The 17,282-nt window shown below is 41.4% G+C and overlaps 1 pseudogene; it reads left to right on the forward strand.

Annotated features, from left to right (window-relative positions):
- The first annotated feature begins 9,472 nt into the window (after nt 1-9,472).
- Nucleotides 9,473-11,589, forward strand: LOC147431111 (uncharacterized; annotated as a pseudogene).
- Nucleotides 11,590-17,282: the final 5,693 nt, after the last annotated feature.

Below are 17,282 nucleotides of genomic sequence, written 5' to 3' on the forward strand. Positions count from 1 at the left end.
AGGATCTTGATGACGATTCATCCTCACAACAAAGTGGAAGCAAGTCCGTTAAGACATCACCGAAAGGAGAAGTCGTTGTAAGCCAGGAGCAGCTTGTAGAAGAAGTGCTAAAAAAGATTAACATGTACGCCAAACCTCAGGCTAAACAGCCCAAATGGTGTGCTATTGAACAAAAATGGACAAACCATGGGACGGGGGAATGTTATTATAACAAGGGATATGTGAGAGAGAGACCTTATGCTCCCCAGGCTTAGGTAGCATCTCCTCAAATTCCACCGATGCCTAGGTATCAAGCAGGCAACCTACCAAGACCTTTAGGTGTAGAAAGACAACAACCAGTGTTGGGGCAACAACCACCCCTACAAGGATTACGACCAGTTGGCATAAGATACACACCAATAGTAACCGAACCAGAAGAGAAGGCTTTGGTGCCTATGCATGCATATTACGAAGATCCCAATGGATATGCTGCAAATCCTGTCTATTATCCACCGGAAGAACCCTCAATGCCAGAACCATGGAGCATGATAAGAAGTGCAGGAACACCAACAGCTGCACAGGCAGCAGGAGAAGGAAGATATAGCTTGGATGAATGAACATTGTTGTTCATAGCCAACGGAGGCATGGGCGGGCAGAGACATGCATACCAACAAAGAGGAGCTCAAGGAGCACCTCAACAGCCTAAGGGACCCTGCTACAAGTGTGGTGGAGACCATTGGCTAAGAGACTGTCCTCATGATGAAATCATTAGAGTCAACGCATATTGCACCGAGTGCGGAGTTACTCATTTAATTCCTGATTGTCCTAAGAACCCGAGCAAAGGAGCAAAAACTACCTTGAACATGCTAGAGGCAGTGCCTTCCAGTGGAGGGTCAGAAAACGAGACAATAATACCTATTCAGGCAGTGACATGAGCCCAAGCTCAAATAATGACGAATGAACCCATAATTGAAGAGCCAAAAACCAATGCCCCAAGTTCAAAAGTGAAAAATCAGAGAAGCACTTGGAAAGCTAAAAAGGCGCGTATGAAAGCCAGGAGAGAACGAGAGCAAACGGCTCTATCCGAGGAGTTGAAACACACAAAGGATAGATTAGAGCGGTTAGAGGATCTAGCCAGCCTAAGCTCACACACTGCGGCAACCATAGTACCCAAGGAAATAGCAGAACCCAAAAGTGCAGGATCAAGAGGATCAGTGCTGGCAGAAAAGGTAAATGAGCAGTTAGATGCAATTTTAAAAGCTTACAAAGCCAGACTCAAAAACAACCAAACCCAAGAGCAAAGATGGATGACTCATCCATGTGCTGAGATAGAAAAACAGAGGTTGGAAATGTGTCGAAAGATGATTGAAACAGCTCAATCCTTGATAGAAAACCCGCTTGGTAAACCTGCAAGTTGGCATGAAGTACCAGCTCCAACCCCTATCAAACCAACTTTAGAGAAACAAGTAGAAACGAAGGAGAGACTCACGAATGCCTCTGAGTCTAGGGGAGAGCCTATCATAGTACCAAATACAACAGATGAGACAAGTGAAGGGTTCCAGCATAAAACAATGATAGAAATGGGTAAGGATTGTAACGGTCTAGATGACCTGTGGAAGCAAATCCGTGATGCCAACGAAGCTAACAGGGTCAATTACCACATGAATAGCATGAGAAAAGAGAAAAATGAGATCTTACCTCCTATTGAAGAATTTGAGGCAAGATCACAAATGAACTTTGATATGCATTCGCAATGGGGAAACTAGGGATCAATTAGTTTGGGGCACAGCCAGCCAGACTCACTAAAAGCTCTACCCTCTTACCTAGGAGAGTATGAAGCCAAGTCTGAGGTGAGAGCAATCCCATCTCAAATACTTTCTTCTAACATATTGATGGATTCACAAGGGTTGATTGAGTTGTTGTCCACCCTGAGGCATGCACAATCACATTAGCCGAACTCCTGAGGTTACAAACAAACATGTGGACCACCGTAGGCAAATGCTTAGAAAAATTTGGAGTGAAAGACCCCACCTCGAAGCTTCAAGAAGGTATTAGAGAATTGGACAGGCCTCAACTAAACACTAGGCCAGTACCTTTAAACAAGGTTGGAGAATATTGCGAGGGAGAAGATGGAAACACCACGCTACCAGTAGAATTCCAAGGAGTAGTTTCCAAAGATATTCTTGACAGTGGAGCAGGAGTCGCTATTGCCACCAAGGAAATCTAGAAAAAATGGGGAAAACCGGCTTTGAGAGCTACCAGAATGAAATTGCAATTGGCAGATGGGTTCATGGAAAAGCCTCTAGGACTCTTAGAAAAAGTCATTGTCACCTCGTGCGGAATCGAGTATGAGCATACATTTGCAATAGTCGTTTCGACAAAAAGAACAATTACGAGATCATCTTGGGAAGACCATTCATGAGACAATTAAAGATGGTCCAGGATTGGGGTTACGACCACATATACCTCACACATGGCGAGACTACAACCAAAATACACCTAAAAGACCATAGTTACAAAGATGTGAACCAGACACCGGTGGAAGAGTTTGATTCAGCTACATTGGCAGGGTCAAACTCCCAACATGGTTAGGGAAAAAAAAAGAGCTATGGATGTGCGGAGCTTCACATTGTAGGAGCTTAAAAAGAGAGGAATGCGTCTTAGAAAGAGCTATTGAGGACAAGGATTATATTCCGGAACCTTTTCTTGAAGATGCTTTGGAACCTCTAGAATGGGAACACATACTAGAAACATTGGATGTCTGTACCATTACAGATAGTCCAACGACAAAATTTTGTGATAAGGATGGCTATGATGTGCTACCCTATTACATGGTAAGCCCTATACCAGGAGGAGATGAGATTGTGGAACCACCAAAACAAGAAGAGTTTATAACTCCTCTGAGCATCTGGAGGTAAATAACGATGCAGATAATGAGTGTTCAGACAGCTCAAGTGAGCCTAGGGAGAAAACAACGAATATCAAGTTTTATGATTTTGCCAATCAGCACCCTAGACGCCAGGAACGCTATAGGAAGAAACGAGCAAGAAAAAAAAAGAGAGAGAACCTGATGCCCAGGATAAAAGATAAAACTCACTATCTAATGCTTGTCAAAGCAGAGGATTGTGTAAAAGATCAAATATCAGGAAGATTCTCGAGAGTGCGAAGGAAACGGACGCAAGAGGAAATAAAACAAGTACGGAAAGCTAAAACAGAAACAAAATTAAAAAAATCTCAAAAATAAAAACAAGAAACAACAAAAGACCCAGAGTGGACCAAATTGGAGTGTAAAAAGAAATATCAAGAACTAAAACGGTCTTTACGAGAGGTATGGACTACTGAGGGAGAAAGTGATGGTAAGGAGGAGTCAGAAAAAGGAAACATGAATGTACCATCACACTATCAAAAATTCACCATCCAGAACAGAAAAATCATAATGACACCACCAGTCAGGGAAAGAATAAACCAGGAATCTTACGATGGGCCGGAAAATGCAAAACGGATCGACCTCGCTGAACCAGGTGAAAAGCCTCAGCCGGTCTCTATCGCCACTGATTTAGAGCCTGAAGAAGAAGAACAGTTAACACAACTTCTTAAGAAGTATAAACATGTGTTTGCATGGTCCTACAAAGACCTCAAAGGAGTTGATCCATAGATATGCCAACATACAATTCCTTTGAAATCAGATGCCAAACCTAGCAAACAACGTCCTTATACATATAATGACACATTTGCTAAACGAATCAAAGAGGAGATTGATAAGCTGTTGGATGCTGAATTCATCTACGAAATCGAGCATACAGATTGGTTGTCACCCATTGTGGTTGTCCCCAAAAAGAACGGAAAGCTGCGAGTGTGTGTAAATCTCAAAAAGGTAAATGCAGCCACCATAAGGGATAATTATCCCTTGCCGATCACAGAACATGTACTTGAGAGGGTGGTCGGAAAATGGGCTTATTCCTTTCTAGATGGGTTTTCAGGGTATAACCAACTGGCGATTGCAATAGAGGATCAACACAAAACAGCGTTTGCCACAGAATGGGGAATATATGCGTATAGAGTTATGCCTTTCGGCTTAACTAATGCACCAGGTACCTTTCAGAGGTTAATGACTCACGCGTTCAAAGAATACCTGAGAATATTCTTAGAAATATATATGGATGATCTTTGTGTACACTCTCTTCTACGAGAAGAACATATAGACCATTTACAAAAGGTATTTGAGAAGTGCAGAACATATCGAATCTGTCTTAACCCGGAAAAGTACATTTTTATGGTTAGGCAAGGCCGCATCTTAGGACATATTGTCTCAAGAAATGGCATAACCACTGACCTAAACAAAATCAAAGTCATAGTAGACCTGTCTAGGCCTACTAACGCGAAACAAGTGCAATCCTTCCTCGGGGGGTTCACTATGTGTAAAACTACCATATCACGTGCGTTCAAGACATGTTTGTAAAACCCCTTATCTGTGAATTTTTTCAAGAATATAATGTACCCTTTTCTTTTAAAATCTATAAGTTTTTTTTAAATTTGAAAAAATAATTCCCTTTTGTATATATATTTCTGTAAGTTTCAAGAACTTTAAATACCCTTCTGTTGAACTCACGTGATAGGTTACATTTATTAGGTGACCTCCCCGGGAATCCTTCATGAAACATTGCGGATATTATCAAAGATTCATATATATGTATGTAGTCATCGCACAACCTCTATATCGTTTGTTAGTCAGTTTTGACTGGACTGAGGAGTGTGAAACTTCATTCCAAAAGCTTAAGGAAAACCTTGTATCAGCACCGATACTTAAGGCACCAGATTGGGAAAAGATATTCCATGTTCACATTGATGCATCTACATATGCAATTGGGAGTATTCTGGCTCAACCTGGAGACGGAACAATGGATTTCCCAGTTTGTTATGCAAGCCGACAGTTAAATAGTGCAGAAAAGAACTACACAACCACCGAAAGAGAGGGGTTAGGAATGATTTATGTTGTAAAGAAATTTCGGCATTATTTGCTCGCAAACAAATTTTTGTTCTTCACAGATCATCAAGCTCTTTTGTATCTGGTAAATAAACCATGCAATATTGGGAGAATTGTACACTGGTTTATTATACTACTAGAGTTTGATTTCACAGTGGTGGTCAAAAAGGGTAAAACACACGGGCGGATCATCTTTCAAGGCTGCAAAACGGGGAAGCTCCTGAAGGAGTAGATGATGACATACTTGATGCGTATCTTTCCAATATTGAAATGATACCCAAATGGTCTCATGAAATTGTTAGCATTCTTTCCTTTGGAGGTAGGTTTGATAACAAGGAAGACAGATCCAAACAACAAACAATTTGACAAACAAAAAACTTCTAGTTGATTGCAGGACGACTGTATCATCTAGGTTCGGACCAATTTCTACGATTATGTATAAATCCGGACGAATTTGGGTGTTATCTTGAAGAAACACACGTCAAGGATTGTGCATTTCATTGTTCAACAATGAAAACACACCAGAGACTGAAACAGTTAGGGGTTTATTGGCCAACTATGTATGCTGACACACATGCTTATGTTAACAATTGTACTATATGTAGTGCCAAACAACTAGTGGATCACGTGACATTGTTTCAGGTAAACATTGCACCTACATGGAGTCAATATATCATTGATTTCTTAACCACAAGGACGTTTCCTGAAAACGTAACAAGAGCACGAAAAAGGGCTATAGAGTTGGAGGCTCGTGACTTTAATTTAATTGGGAATCAACTCTATAAGTGGGGAAAAGACAATCAACTTAGAATTTGTGCAAGTGAAAGTGAATACCTGCTGATTCTAGAACTCGGGGGATTCACTGTGTTTTTCCGTATGGTACCACGTGAGTGTACAATAGGGGGGTTCTTAGATTTTGTACATAAGCGTATACAATAGGGGTAGCCCCTCATTATTTCATACTCATACCGTACACATAAGGGAGGGGGGGGGGGGGGGGGGGGGGGGGGGAGGGGGGGGGGGGAGGGGGAGGGGGAGGAGGGTGGTTACATTGGGGCTCCATTCAACTACCTGAGCCACCTTAAATACATCAGTAAGCCTCTCTCTCTCTCTCTCTCTCTCTCTCTCTCTCTCTCTCTCTCTCTCTCTCTCTCTCTCTCTCTCTGCATCGATAATACTTTCATGGCGTGGTGAAAGTAAGGGCAAATTGAAATTCTCTTGTTTTTTTGGTCAAAATTAGAAGCTTTTGTCGATAATTACATTAAAACTTATGTAAATTTCCTCGTTTTCTTAAAGCCAAGCTCAAACCCCTCTAATTTGTCAAAATTCCCAAAATACCCTTCAAATTTTTAGAATTCCCAAAGTACCCATGTATCTATTTTGGTTGGAGTGATCAACCTTTTCTAATTTTTATTCCTTTAGATGCATTTTTGAGTGGTTAGCATGTAATTTGTCACATATTACCTCACAGAACAGGTGATTATGTCCACAAAGATAACACATTAGTGTAGTCATCAACAAAATGTCAATCATTGAAGAACAAGAATACATCCTAATTCCTCTCTATCCTGCCATACATTGGCTAGAGAGAGAGAGAGAGAGAGAGAGAGAGAGAGAGAGAGAGAGAGAGAGAGAGAGAGAGAAGAAGAAGAAGAAGAAGAAGAAGAGAGTTTTAACATCATTGGAAACTATCCCAAGATACCTTAAAGATCTAGCCGACGAGGAGAGTTGAACTCAAGACCTGTTATGTGAAAAAGAGAGAGAGAGAGAGAGAGAGAGAGAGAGAGAGAGAGAGAGAGAGAGAGAGAGAGAGAGAGAGAGAGAGAGAGAGAGAGAGAGAGAGAGGGGGGGGGGGGGGGGGGGGTTTTGGAGAATGTTAAAGCTGGTATTTATTATGCTAGTTCAAATGTAGAAATGACATATGTGAGAACATAGATTTTCACTCTATATTTGTTTCACCACCTTTCATGGAAATGAACTACACCAAATACTTGGACAATACTATAGTGCTCAAAGGGTGTCGGGTACAACTTTACCTATTTAGCTCTTCAAAAGGTAACACTTAAATTAACTTCTCTATCAATTGGAACAAATTATTACCTTCAGTCTGATGACACCATTCCATGAAACAATAGTTAGTCTAGTAATGGTTCCTTTTGTGATAAGATCCCATTACCATATTAGAAAAGCTCAAAATATTGTCCAAGCCTTCAAATTTCTCATCAATCCAGCAAATAACGACAATATTATAGGATCATGTTTGACCTTGCCTCTCTTGGCAAACTATGCACATCAAGGTTGCCTCAATCTCTCTCTCTTACTCTGCTAAATCTTCCTCTCTCTCTCTCTCTCTCTCTCTCTCTCTCTCTCTCTCTCTCTCTCTCTCTCTCTCTCTCTCTCTCTCTCTCTCTCTCTCTCTCTCTCTCTCTCTCTCAAATTTGTCTTCATCTTTGGAGACCTCTACCTTTCTGAAAAGTGTGCTTTACATCGATTGAAGAAAGGAACCAACCAACCTTTCATGTGCCAAAAGGGTGACAGCCGACCTCCCCTACATGTGACGAACCCCCTACTGGCTCCTCAAAAAAGAAAATAGCCCCGAGCCAAGAATATTCCCTTCTCCCTTGCCTCTACATAGCTCCTCCTCCCCTCCTTGGGAAGCCTACCTCCCCACTTTCCCCCTCCTCCTCCTGCCTCCGTTCCCCTCCTCTCACTCCCCCATTCCGATGGCACAGGCCTGTTTTTTAATCCTTCCGTTACCTCCCTAACCTAGAAGGTTGCAAAACTCCAACCCTAACTTTCTTATTAGAGCATCATAGATCCCTTTCTTCTCCAAAATAACACAAGCCATTCTCTAAGATTTTTCTATTTTTTTTTGCCTCCCAGCTATGGCAAAGGTGAGGGCTGAAGGTGTCTGCAAGGTTGAGAACTTAGATAGTGAAAGTGATTGTGTCGAGCAACGGTCATCCACCTTCCCCAGAGTCCTATCATGCACCCTACGCAAGGGAATATATATATATATATATATATATATAGAGAGAGAGAGAGAGAGAGAGGAGTCCTCTGCAGGTGATTAGCCGTGATGTCCTCCACCACCCTTCTATAGGGTTCTGTTCATGCAATCCCTTGAGTGCCAAATGGCATCTTACCTTTCCTAGCACATTCTTTTTATCTAACTATTTTTGCTTCAACCTTCTTTCTAATGAAGCATCTCCAGTCATTCTATTTCTATCTAATAAAGCATTAAAAAGGATTGGGTACACCCTATTTTGCACACTTCCCTTTTGATAGAGTGGTAAATCGGCCAGTTTTCATAACCTCTACAGCAGGAGAGCTCCAGGTTGCCATAGCCAAGTAGCTTCTTATCTACTGCTCTCTCACTCTCCTCTCAGCCTTGCCAAGATGCGTGAGACCTTGCACGTGCAGGGGGCCAATGCGGCAAATAGCGACTGGCTTTGCTTATAATTGGGAGAGAGAGATAAGACGATAAATACAGAGAGAGGTGGACGTCCATGATGAGAGATGCCCCAAGCCTTCGATCCTTTCTTCGTCTTTCACGCTCTAGCTGAGCGAGCTGCATAGGGCTAGAAGCTCCGTGAGGTTGTGAACTTGTGAAAGAGAGAGTGGGTACGCGACGTACATGAGAGATGCTGATGAATAATGACACCACTGCTCAGTTGCATTACTCAGGCGTTCATATGTCCCCTGCAAATACGGGAATATCTTCCTTAATGAGTCGCAGAAATTTTGGAATGATCGCAATGTTTACATGATTACAGTGTAAAGTCTAGAAGAAACATAAGGTTCAGAGTGCACTACCGACAGATCATGTCATCTGCTTGTACTCAAGAGTATAGTTTGATCTATGGAAACACCTGAGGTTACTCAACAAAGAGAAATGGCTTTCATAGTTAAGTGGTCTCTTGTGCATTAGCCACTGCACATGTGATTTATCAGAGCTTGAGAAATCCATGGAGGGCCCCGACATCTTCAAGCACAATGGAGAAGGACGTAGTAGCAGCCCTCCTCCTGCGTTTCAAGCCTCACATGTAGAAAATGGCATGGTAAGTGCAAACTTTGCTCCTGCAAGGTGAAACTACCAATCGGTGTTGTGTTATGTGTGCGTGCGTGCATGTGTTTTCCTCTTCTTGAGGTTTCCCACCAGTAAAGCATTACGAAAATAATGTGTGTGTGTGATATGTTTATCTTCAATTGCCTCCTTCAATATAGCCTGCAATATAGTTGTACAAGACTGATCACAGGGTTTGTATTCTTGGGCATCAAAATTAATGCATACACTGAGAAAGATATGACAATATGATTGACAGGGAGACTAGTCATCTCTCTCGAGAACATTTCTGATGATTTTGTGTATGTATGATGCTGACAGATAGAGCGCATCATAGCTATGGCAGCCAAGTACATTGGTGACGGTGGGAGACATTTTCTGCCTCTTCACCAACAGGGTCAGGAAGCCCACTAGATGCAGCATTGTAGGTCCCACTCCCCACAATGGGAGGAGGGGCTCCGTCGGCCGAGCCAACAATTGCAGAAATAGCGGCACCGCCTTTTGGATTGACAGAAGCCGAAAAGCCCTTGGTAGTAGAATTGGCAGTGCCATCTATGGAAGAGCTTTTACAGGTGGCTCAAGATGGGGAACCCTTGTGGGTAGCTGGTGGTAGTCAAAAGCCTGGTGCTGTCCAGGTGATGGAACAAGAGGTATACCTTCAGAGATTCCCAAGAGGGATTGAGCCCACGCCTCCGGGCCTCACTTCCAAGACTTCCCGACACACAGGACTAGTCATCATGACTTTTACTTCTCTGGTGGAGTCTTTTATGGATGCGGTATGTTTCATATTCAGGTGCATGCATGGTTTCATAAGGTTGGCACTCTTTCTTTCAGTGTAAGAATGCATATGGCTAGGTTGATACTAGGTTGAATATGGCTTGATTAAGAATTGAAGAGTTTTGGTCATATTTCTGCTCTACTTATTTGATTTGATGGCACCACATTGGTCTTAGCCTCAGTTGATCCCATGGCTGGAATCTTGTTTAATATAGCTTAACCGTTTCTCGTTTCCAGAATCGTTGGGCTGCAATCAATGTTCTCTTCGATCGTCTCAAGGGTAAGAATAGTGGAGGTCCTTTCAACGGGGGTTGCTGGAACTTATGATGGGGCTATTCAACTGGTAAGTGAACTTGTAAAGAGATGAGTATGTATCTGCTATTATATAATGTCAAGAACTTCTTCTAGGGCAGCCTATGTAGAATCTTTTGATAACCGAGTGTGGTTGGTATTGTCTAGAATCTTCTCTTGTACAAATAGGTACTTGGTATGGTGGACTGCTTCAATGGACAGTGTTCAAACAGGCCCCTATGGGCAAATCTTCTGCCTTGATAACTTTGTCTTTGGCCAGTCCGGAGCTGGCAACAAGTGGGCCAAGGGTCACTACACCAAAGTCACAGAGCTCATTGATTCTGCCCTTGACGTTGTCCGCAAAGAGGCTGAAAACTGTCAGTGCCTTTAAGATCTCATTCTATCGTTCTTTATTCTATTTTATTATGTGAAATGTTGTTTGTCATGCCTTATTTGCCATTTCTCCGATGGTACAGTTCCAATTATGTCTGGTATAATGATTCTGTTATCAGTTTTGTTTATATTTGACAATGTAGCTAGCCTCAATCGTCTTGTTTGAAAATAATGTTCACATCTTTCCTCAGTGAAGGTTTTAAGAACAATGTTCAGATCTGTCTTCAATGAAGGTTGTCAGATTTCTTTAAGTGAAATTTCAATCGCTTTTGTTCTAACTTCTCTAGCTTCGTAGTATCCCCCCTCACTTGGCAGACATTGGCTTTAGATCTACGCTCACCACTCCCAGCCAGTGCTGGATTCCAAATTTGTTTCAAGTTAGCAAGGCTTTGCCACAAACTCTTTCTTCAATTCATGTTGATCTGTAAATTGTATATTGTTTCTATGCTTGAGATGTTTGTCTATACGCTATGATGCAAGCTTCTGTAGTGGCAAAAGCTTCAATGTCTTCATCATTGTGTCATTAATCCTACCGAACTGGTTGATGGTGTGTTGTATACTTGGAACACCGGGTTTTTTCTTTCTGTTGTAGCTACATCTCATAAAAAAGCTAGCTTTTCTCTATTGATCAATTAAATCTCTGACTTCTTTTTTTGAGGCCTTTGTTTTGTAGTTCAAGTTCGCATTCTCAACAGCTTCCTTGGGCCTCATTTTATTAAGCTTCCTCTTTTTAGACTTCTTCGGCAAGGATGATGATGATGCAAGGAGGAGTGCTGACACTCACGATGGGAGGCCAACACCTTGCAAGCGAAGCGATTGCCAGACGAAGGGTGGGTTCTCAGTTCACTTTAGGCGTGACTCATTTTTACCTGCTCAATGCCCTTAGGCTTTAGCTATGGCGTTCGAGTTCTGACCTGCTAATCAGTGATGTTTAGTCTTGACGTCCCGAACTGCTAGAGCTGGTGTTCGATCGTGTGTTGGCCTCCCATCGTGTGTTGACACTCATGATGGGAGGCCAGCACCTTGCAAGCGAAGCGATTGCCAGACGCAGGGTGGGTTCTCAGTTCACTTTAGGCGTGACCCTGCTCAATGCACTTAGGCTTTAGCTATGGCGTCTAAGTCCTGAGTTGCTAATCAGTGACGTTTAGTCTTGACGTCCCGAATTGCTAGAGCTGGCGTTCGAGTCTCGACTTCTTCCAACACAACCGCCAACGCTGTTGAGTCCCTGAGCCTCTCGTTGTCTATTCAATGCATTAAATTGGCTTTTAGATCATAGTTTGAAGCATCTATCGGTAGTTACACTAAATCTTGTCACATTTTGTCAAATGTTTTCAAGGCAAGCTCAAAATCTAGCTTAGATTTTGCAAGTTAGTGATACTCACAATTTTGGGTGGTAGTGTTGTGTTAACTCAATAAAGAATGTACTTAATCTCAAACTAGATGTGTGAGATCATAGCGTTAAAGATTTTAAGATCGTTAATTTCTTTTACATGTAGCTTCAAATTTTATAGTCTCAATTTCTCACATGGTCATATGGCTTGACCGGGTGTGTTATCTTGAGCTATAGTTTCTTGCCAAGACACGTTTAGAATACCTTGGGTTTATGTGTCACACATACACAATGTTTTTATTTTGTATATAATTACAAATATAGACACGTCTACCATACGTTGGGTCTATGTGTCACACATACACAATGTTTTTATTTTGTATATAATTACAAATCTAGTTTCAATTTGTCACATGGTCATATGGCTTGACCGGGTGTGCCATCTTGAGCTATCGATTTTTACCTTTAGTTCTTCTAGCTATCTATATGGCTTGATCGGGTCTCTTGAGCTATCCATTCTTACTAAACGTGTAGTTATGCTTCTTTTTACGATAAAAAGCGTTAAAAGATTTTAAGATGGTTAGTTTCTTTTACATGTAGTTACAAATTCTGTAGTCTCAATTTCCCACATGGTCATATGGCTTGATCGGGTGTGTTATCTTGAGCTATAGTTTCTTGTCAAGATACATCTAGCATACCTTGGGTCTATGTGTTATACCACCACTTTGAAGTTAGATTCCTTTGACTCTATTGAAAATGTGTTTGATCTTAACGTGTAAGATAATCCTTAAATCCCAAGTGGGAGCCCAAGATGAGGTGAACAGTTTTTTTGGAAAAAGAAATTATGTGATGAAAATCCCATGTGGGAGCCCAAGAAAAGGGCATACTGATTTTTTTTTAGAAAGGGGTCTTCGTACAAAAGGAGACTCTAGCAAAATTTCTAAGATTTATAATTTATGTACAAACTCAAAATTAAATACAAATGGTGCTTTTTTAAAAGTTTCATTTTGCTTAAGCATAGACGTGCATTCATATCACATATAATTTTTTGGTTCAAAAAGATTAATATTTAATGGGTTATTTTGTAATGTGTTTTGATTTGACGAGTGAAGTTTTTCATGGTTGTTTAAAATTATGCATTATTTGTTATTTAGAGAACAAACCATTTCATATGTGTGCCTTAAATCCTAAGTGGGAAGCCTACTAAGTAGGTGGCTAGTATCATATATTTTGAGATTGAGATTTGTATTAGTTTACAAGGAAAATGCTATTTGTTTTTTGACAAATTACATTGAAATGATTGATTTATTTTAATTTAATATTCATTATATTTGTCGTTTTTCATGGTTTGTTCTCTTAACATCTATTGTAAATGAAAACACACTACAATGTACACTTTTGCTCATTTGCAGTTCAACATGTATTTTTGCAAAAGTACACGCTTCTAAAATTGTTATGTTACTAGTAGTGGGTCATTACATTCCGTACGAAATCCATATGAGGGGGGATGGCTCATTGCGAGAATGTCCATATGTTGTCCGTATGTAGGGGGGTAGGTTAGCAAGTAAGATACCATACATAGGGGGGTTTCTCTAATTTTGATGCACGTAGGTGACATCCCCCCATTACTAATAGTGAATCCCCCGGGTTCTAGAACATGCACAGGGAGGCATAAGTGGAGGCCATTTTTCAGGCGATAAAACGGTAAAAATTATCTTAACCGCAGGAATATGGTGGCCTACATTGCATATGGATGCTGAAGAGTTTGTAAAGCGTTGTGACGCATGTCAGCACACCAAGGTGCCGATAAAGAGAGATGAGATGCCACTACGGCCAATGATGGGAGCAAGGGCATTTGCAAAATGGGCATTGATTTTGTGGGGCTTATTTCACCCCCTGCATATCGCACCCATATCCAATATATCATTGTGGCTACGGACTATCTCACAAAATGGACGGAAGCTAAGGCAACACAAAAAGCAGACACACGAACCACTGCACAATTTTTATATGAGAATGTCTTTGTACGATACGGGTTACCAATAGAAATTATCAGTGATCGAGGAACACATTTTCTTAATGAAGTCATTGAATATCTCCTAGACGAATTCATGGTCATAGATAGAAAATTTGCTCCATATCATCCACAAGCAAATGGGCAAGCTGAGGCCACAAATAAAACACTATGCACTGTTCTGACTAAAATTGTATCAAAGTCAAGAACAGACTGGGATCAGCAGCTACACTCAACACTATGGGCATACAGGGTAGCTTGCAAACATCAATAGGAACAACACCGTACAACATGGTGTTTGGCCTAAATGCTATATTACCCATAGAATTTTTAATTTCAACTCTACGAGTAGCAAAACGATAAGAATGGACAGGGCATGAGCTCTCTTCAAGAATAGATGATCTTGAAAAGCTAGATGAACTTCGCTTGAGAGTTGTAGCTTCGATCTATGCTAAAAAGAGAAGACAAAAAGAATTTTGTGACAAGCATGTGCGCACGAAAGAGTTCAAAACAGGTGATTATGTACTTGTTTATACCTTGAAGCAACATGCCAAGAAACTTAAAAAGCGAGGGATGGGACCCTTTGTGATTAGTGACTTATCACAAAGTGGAGCTGTCAAGCTTGCTACATTAGCAGGTGAAGAAATGCCAAATTGGATTAGTGGGTGTCGATTAAAAAAATATCATTTACCACTAACACAGGATATGCTTCAACAAATCCATCAAGAAAACAACGGATGAAGGAGAAACAGAGAGTACGAGAAGAGGCCCAAGCAGAAGCAAAAGAACGCATTGCCAAAAGACGGCTTCTACAACAACAACAACAATGTGGATCACTGTTGCGAATAAATGCCATTCGACTAATGGATTTTGATGAAGACACAATGGAGCCAATAATTGCAATCAAAGTGGGTAGCAATCAAGTTGAATCAATGGCATTGCTTGATTCTGGAGCTCAAGCAAATTTGATCTCTTACAGATTATACAAACAGCTCAAGCCCACAGGTCAACTACATCCTACTCGACAAGTGCTGGAAAGTAGTACATCACATTCGCTAAAAACATTGGGCTGGATTATATTGCATGTACAAGCACATCAATATATTTACCCACACAAGTTTTATGTGGTCGAGGATGAAAGCACACAACACCCCATGTTGTTGGGACAACCTTGACAAAAAGAGTATAATGTGCAGATAGATTGGACTGAGGATGCCGTCAAGATTCAACATGCACAAGAAAAACAGGTTGTAGCCTTTGCTCAGCAACCCCGCAAGAACCAAATGGCAGCAACACAATCAAGGGAGAAAGAACCAAAAGGATGGGTGCCACTAAAGAACAACATGGCGAACAAACCGGGAACTGCCAACCATGTTCACTACAAACATCCAACCAACAGACCGTAGTGCCAAGATCAGGGTTAGCAACACGCGACAAATAAGTATAGGTGCGGAAGGATAGAGGTGACATGGCAGACAAACCACAATACAACAACAGGAGTCAAAAGGAGAAGACAGTTCAACCAAAAACCAAGGGAATAAAACAGATATGGATCCCAAAGAAAATGCTCAGCAACAACTTAAATACGACTCAAACTTGGATCCCAAAACCGAAGCAACAGGAACTCCCTTTAGTACAAGCAACATTGGCATGCAGACAAACACTACATATGAAACCGGCAAACCGATCTATGTGGGTGCCAATCAGCAGCAAAACACTGACAACCGCGGAAGTAACAATAAACCTACACAAACCACCGCGACGGACATCAGCACAGCGAGAACTCACCTAACAAGATTTGTCAGCTAAGGACGAAGCTCGACCCGCAGGCGCGTGGAAGCAAGCATAGGGTGTCAATCTACACTCGATCGACTATCGACTAATTCCTACAGAGGTTTCTACCCAATGTCTAAGGTACAAATGGAAAGCCAAAGAGACAAAGACTATGGCCAATTCCGCCACGTAAATTCTCTCCAAGGAAACGACTACGGCCATATCAACAATAGCGGCAAACCAAGCGACTTTTGCACGAAAGACGATCAAACAGAGAGCAGTAGAGTTACAACTTTTACTTGCAAAGAAAATCTGCCGACCAAATCAGTAACAAACAGGAAACCTCGACGGCGAATGCAAATAAGCATCTTGCTTATATCCTTCTCTTGCACAACATTAATTTTTCCATGCATTGATCGAGTATGCATTATATAGGGCCACATTACACGGCCGAGCATTAGCATGAGTTTTCACCCATACACGGCACATACACCAAGGCGATACCTTGTCGTCCAGGAGGACTCTGGCTAGGAGGGGGGGAGGCATTCTCAAATGCGGACCCAATGGAAAAAAGAGCAAAAAAAAGGGCATGTTTTTCGACTATTTTAAAGGGTTGTCGTTTGATTGCGAAATTTTCTGGACTAACCCAAGTACATATGCCCTTATACAGCATGAATCTACAAGAATATGGGGCCAAACGCCAAATCAAGCGCCTAGGTGTGTGTATGTAAGTAAAAATAGCCATTTTTTGGGCACAATATTGAAAAAATGGAGAAATCCGGCCATAAAAACTGCATGTGAGTGTATATAGTGTTTTGCGGTGATGTTTTTGATTTATGATTTTTGGAGATTTTTTGGATTTAATTTGCTATTTTCCTTTTAATTTTATTAATTTTCGACAGAAAAACTTCAAAAATACAAAAAGCATGTGAAAAACGGTCGTAATGAAAAACAAAAAATATGGGGATGATCAGTGACTATAGGACAACCTATGGTACAATGGAGGTGCAATTATGTGAATGGAGCGAAAAGCGTGTTTTGGCCAGATTTTGACCGAAACGTCAAATTTATCGTAAACTGGGCAAATGGAGTCCAAATCAAGAAATTTTTGAGCATAAACCGCATCTCACAAGAAGTTGGGAGCACATGTCAAGTTTCATGAAAAGTGGTTCGGGGACCCCCATTATAACAAATTTTCACTTCATTTTAAGCTCATTTCTACTATTGTCTTTTGAGAGAGAGCTCCTGCCACCTAGAGCGAACGGGACTTCCAGCAGCTTCTACGATGCGCACGACTACCCGACAGGCTCCAGACATGAGAGGTAGGCTCACCACCTTGAGCTTTTCACGCATGTTTGTTGTTTTGTCGTGAAACTAGCGTAGGGTTCACACAGAAAGCGAGTGGTAGAGACCTACAGGTAGAAGTGAGCACCTAACAGCTAACCCAAAAGCAATGAGACTTCATCGGCGGCTTATCCTAGAATAGGAGACCAGTTTTGGATGACCAAAGACAGTAGAAAACCATCGGAAAAAACCCTAATTCCTAGAGCCCCGCAAGAGACCACCAAATGGGAAATCGGCGAAAAGGCGCCCAAATGCAACCAAAACTCATGGGTAGGAGCACCTCAACATTCTCGACAAGTCTATATAGCCCACATGGCCATACGGTGACCCA

The sequence above is a fragment of the Adiantum capillus-veneris genome, chromosome 21 (genome assembly GCF_014529385.1).
Source record: "Adiantum capillus-veneris isolate H3 chromosome 21, ASM1452938v2, whole genome shotgun sequence".
Lineage (NCBI taxonomy): Eukaryota > Viridiplantae > Streptophyta > Polypodiopsida > Polypodiales > Pteridaceae > Adiantum > Adiantum capillus-veneris.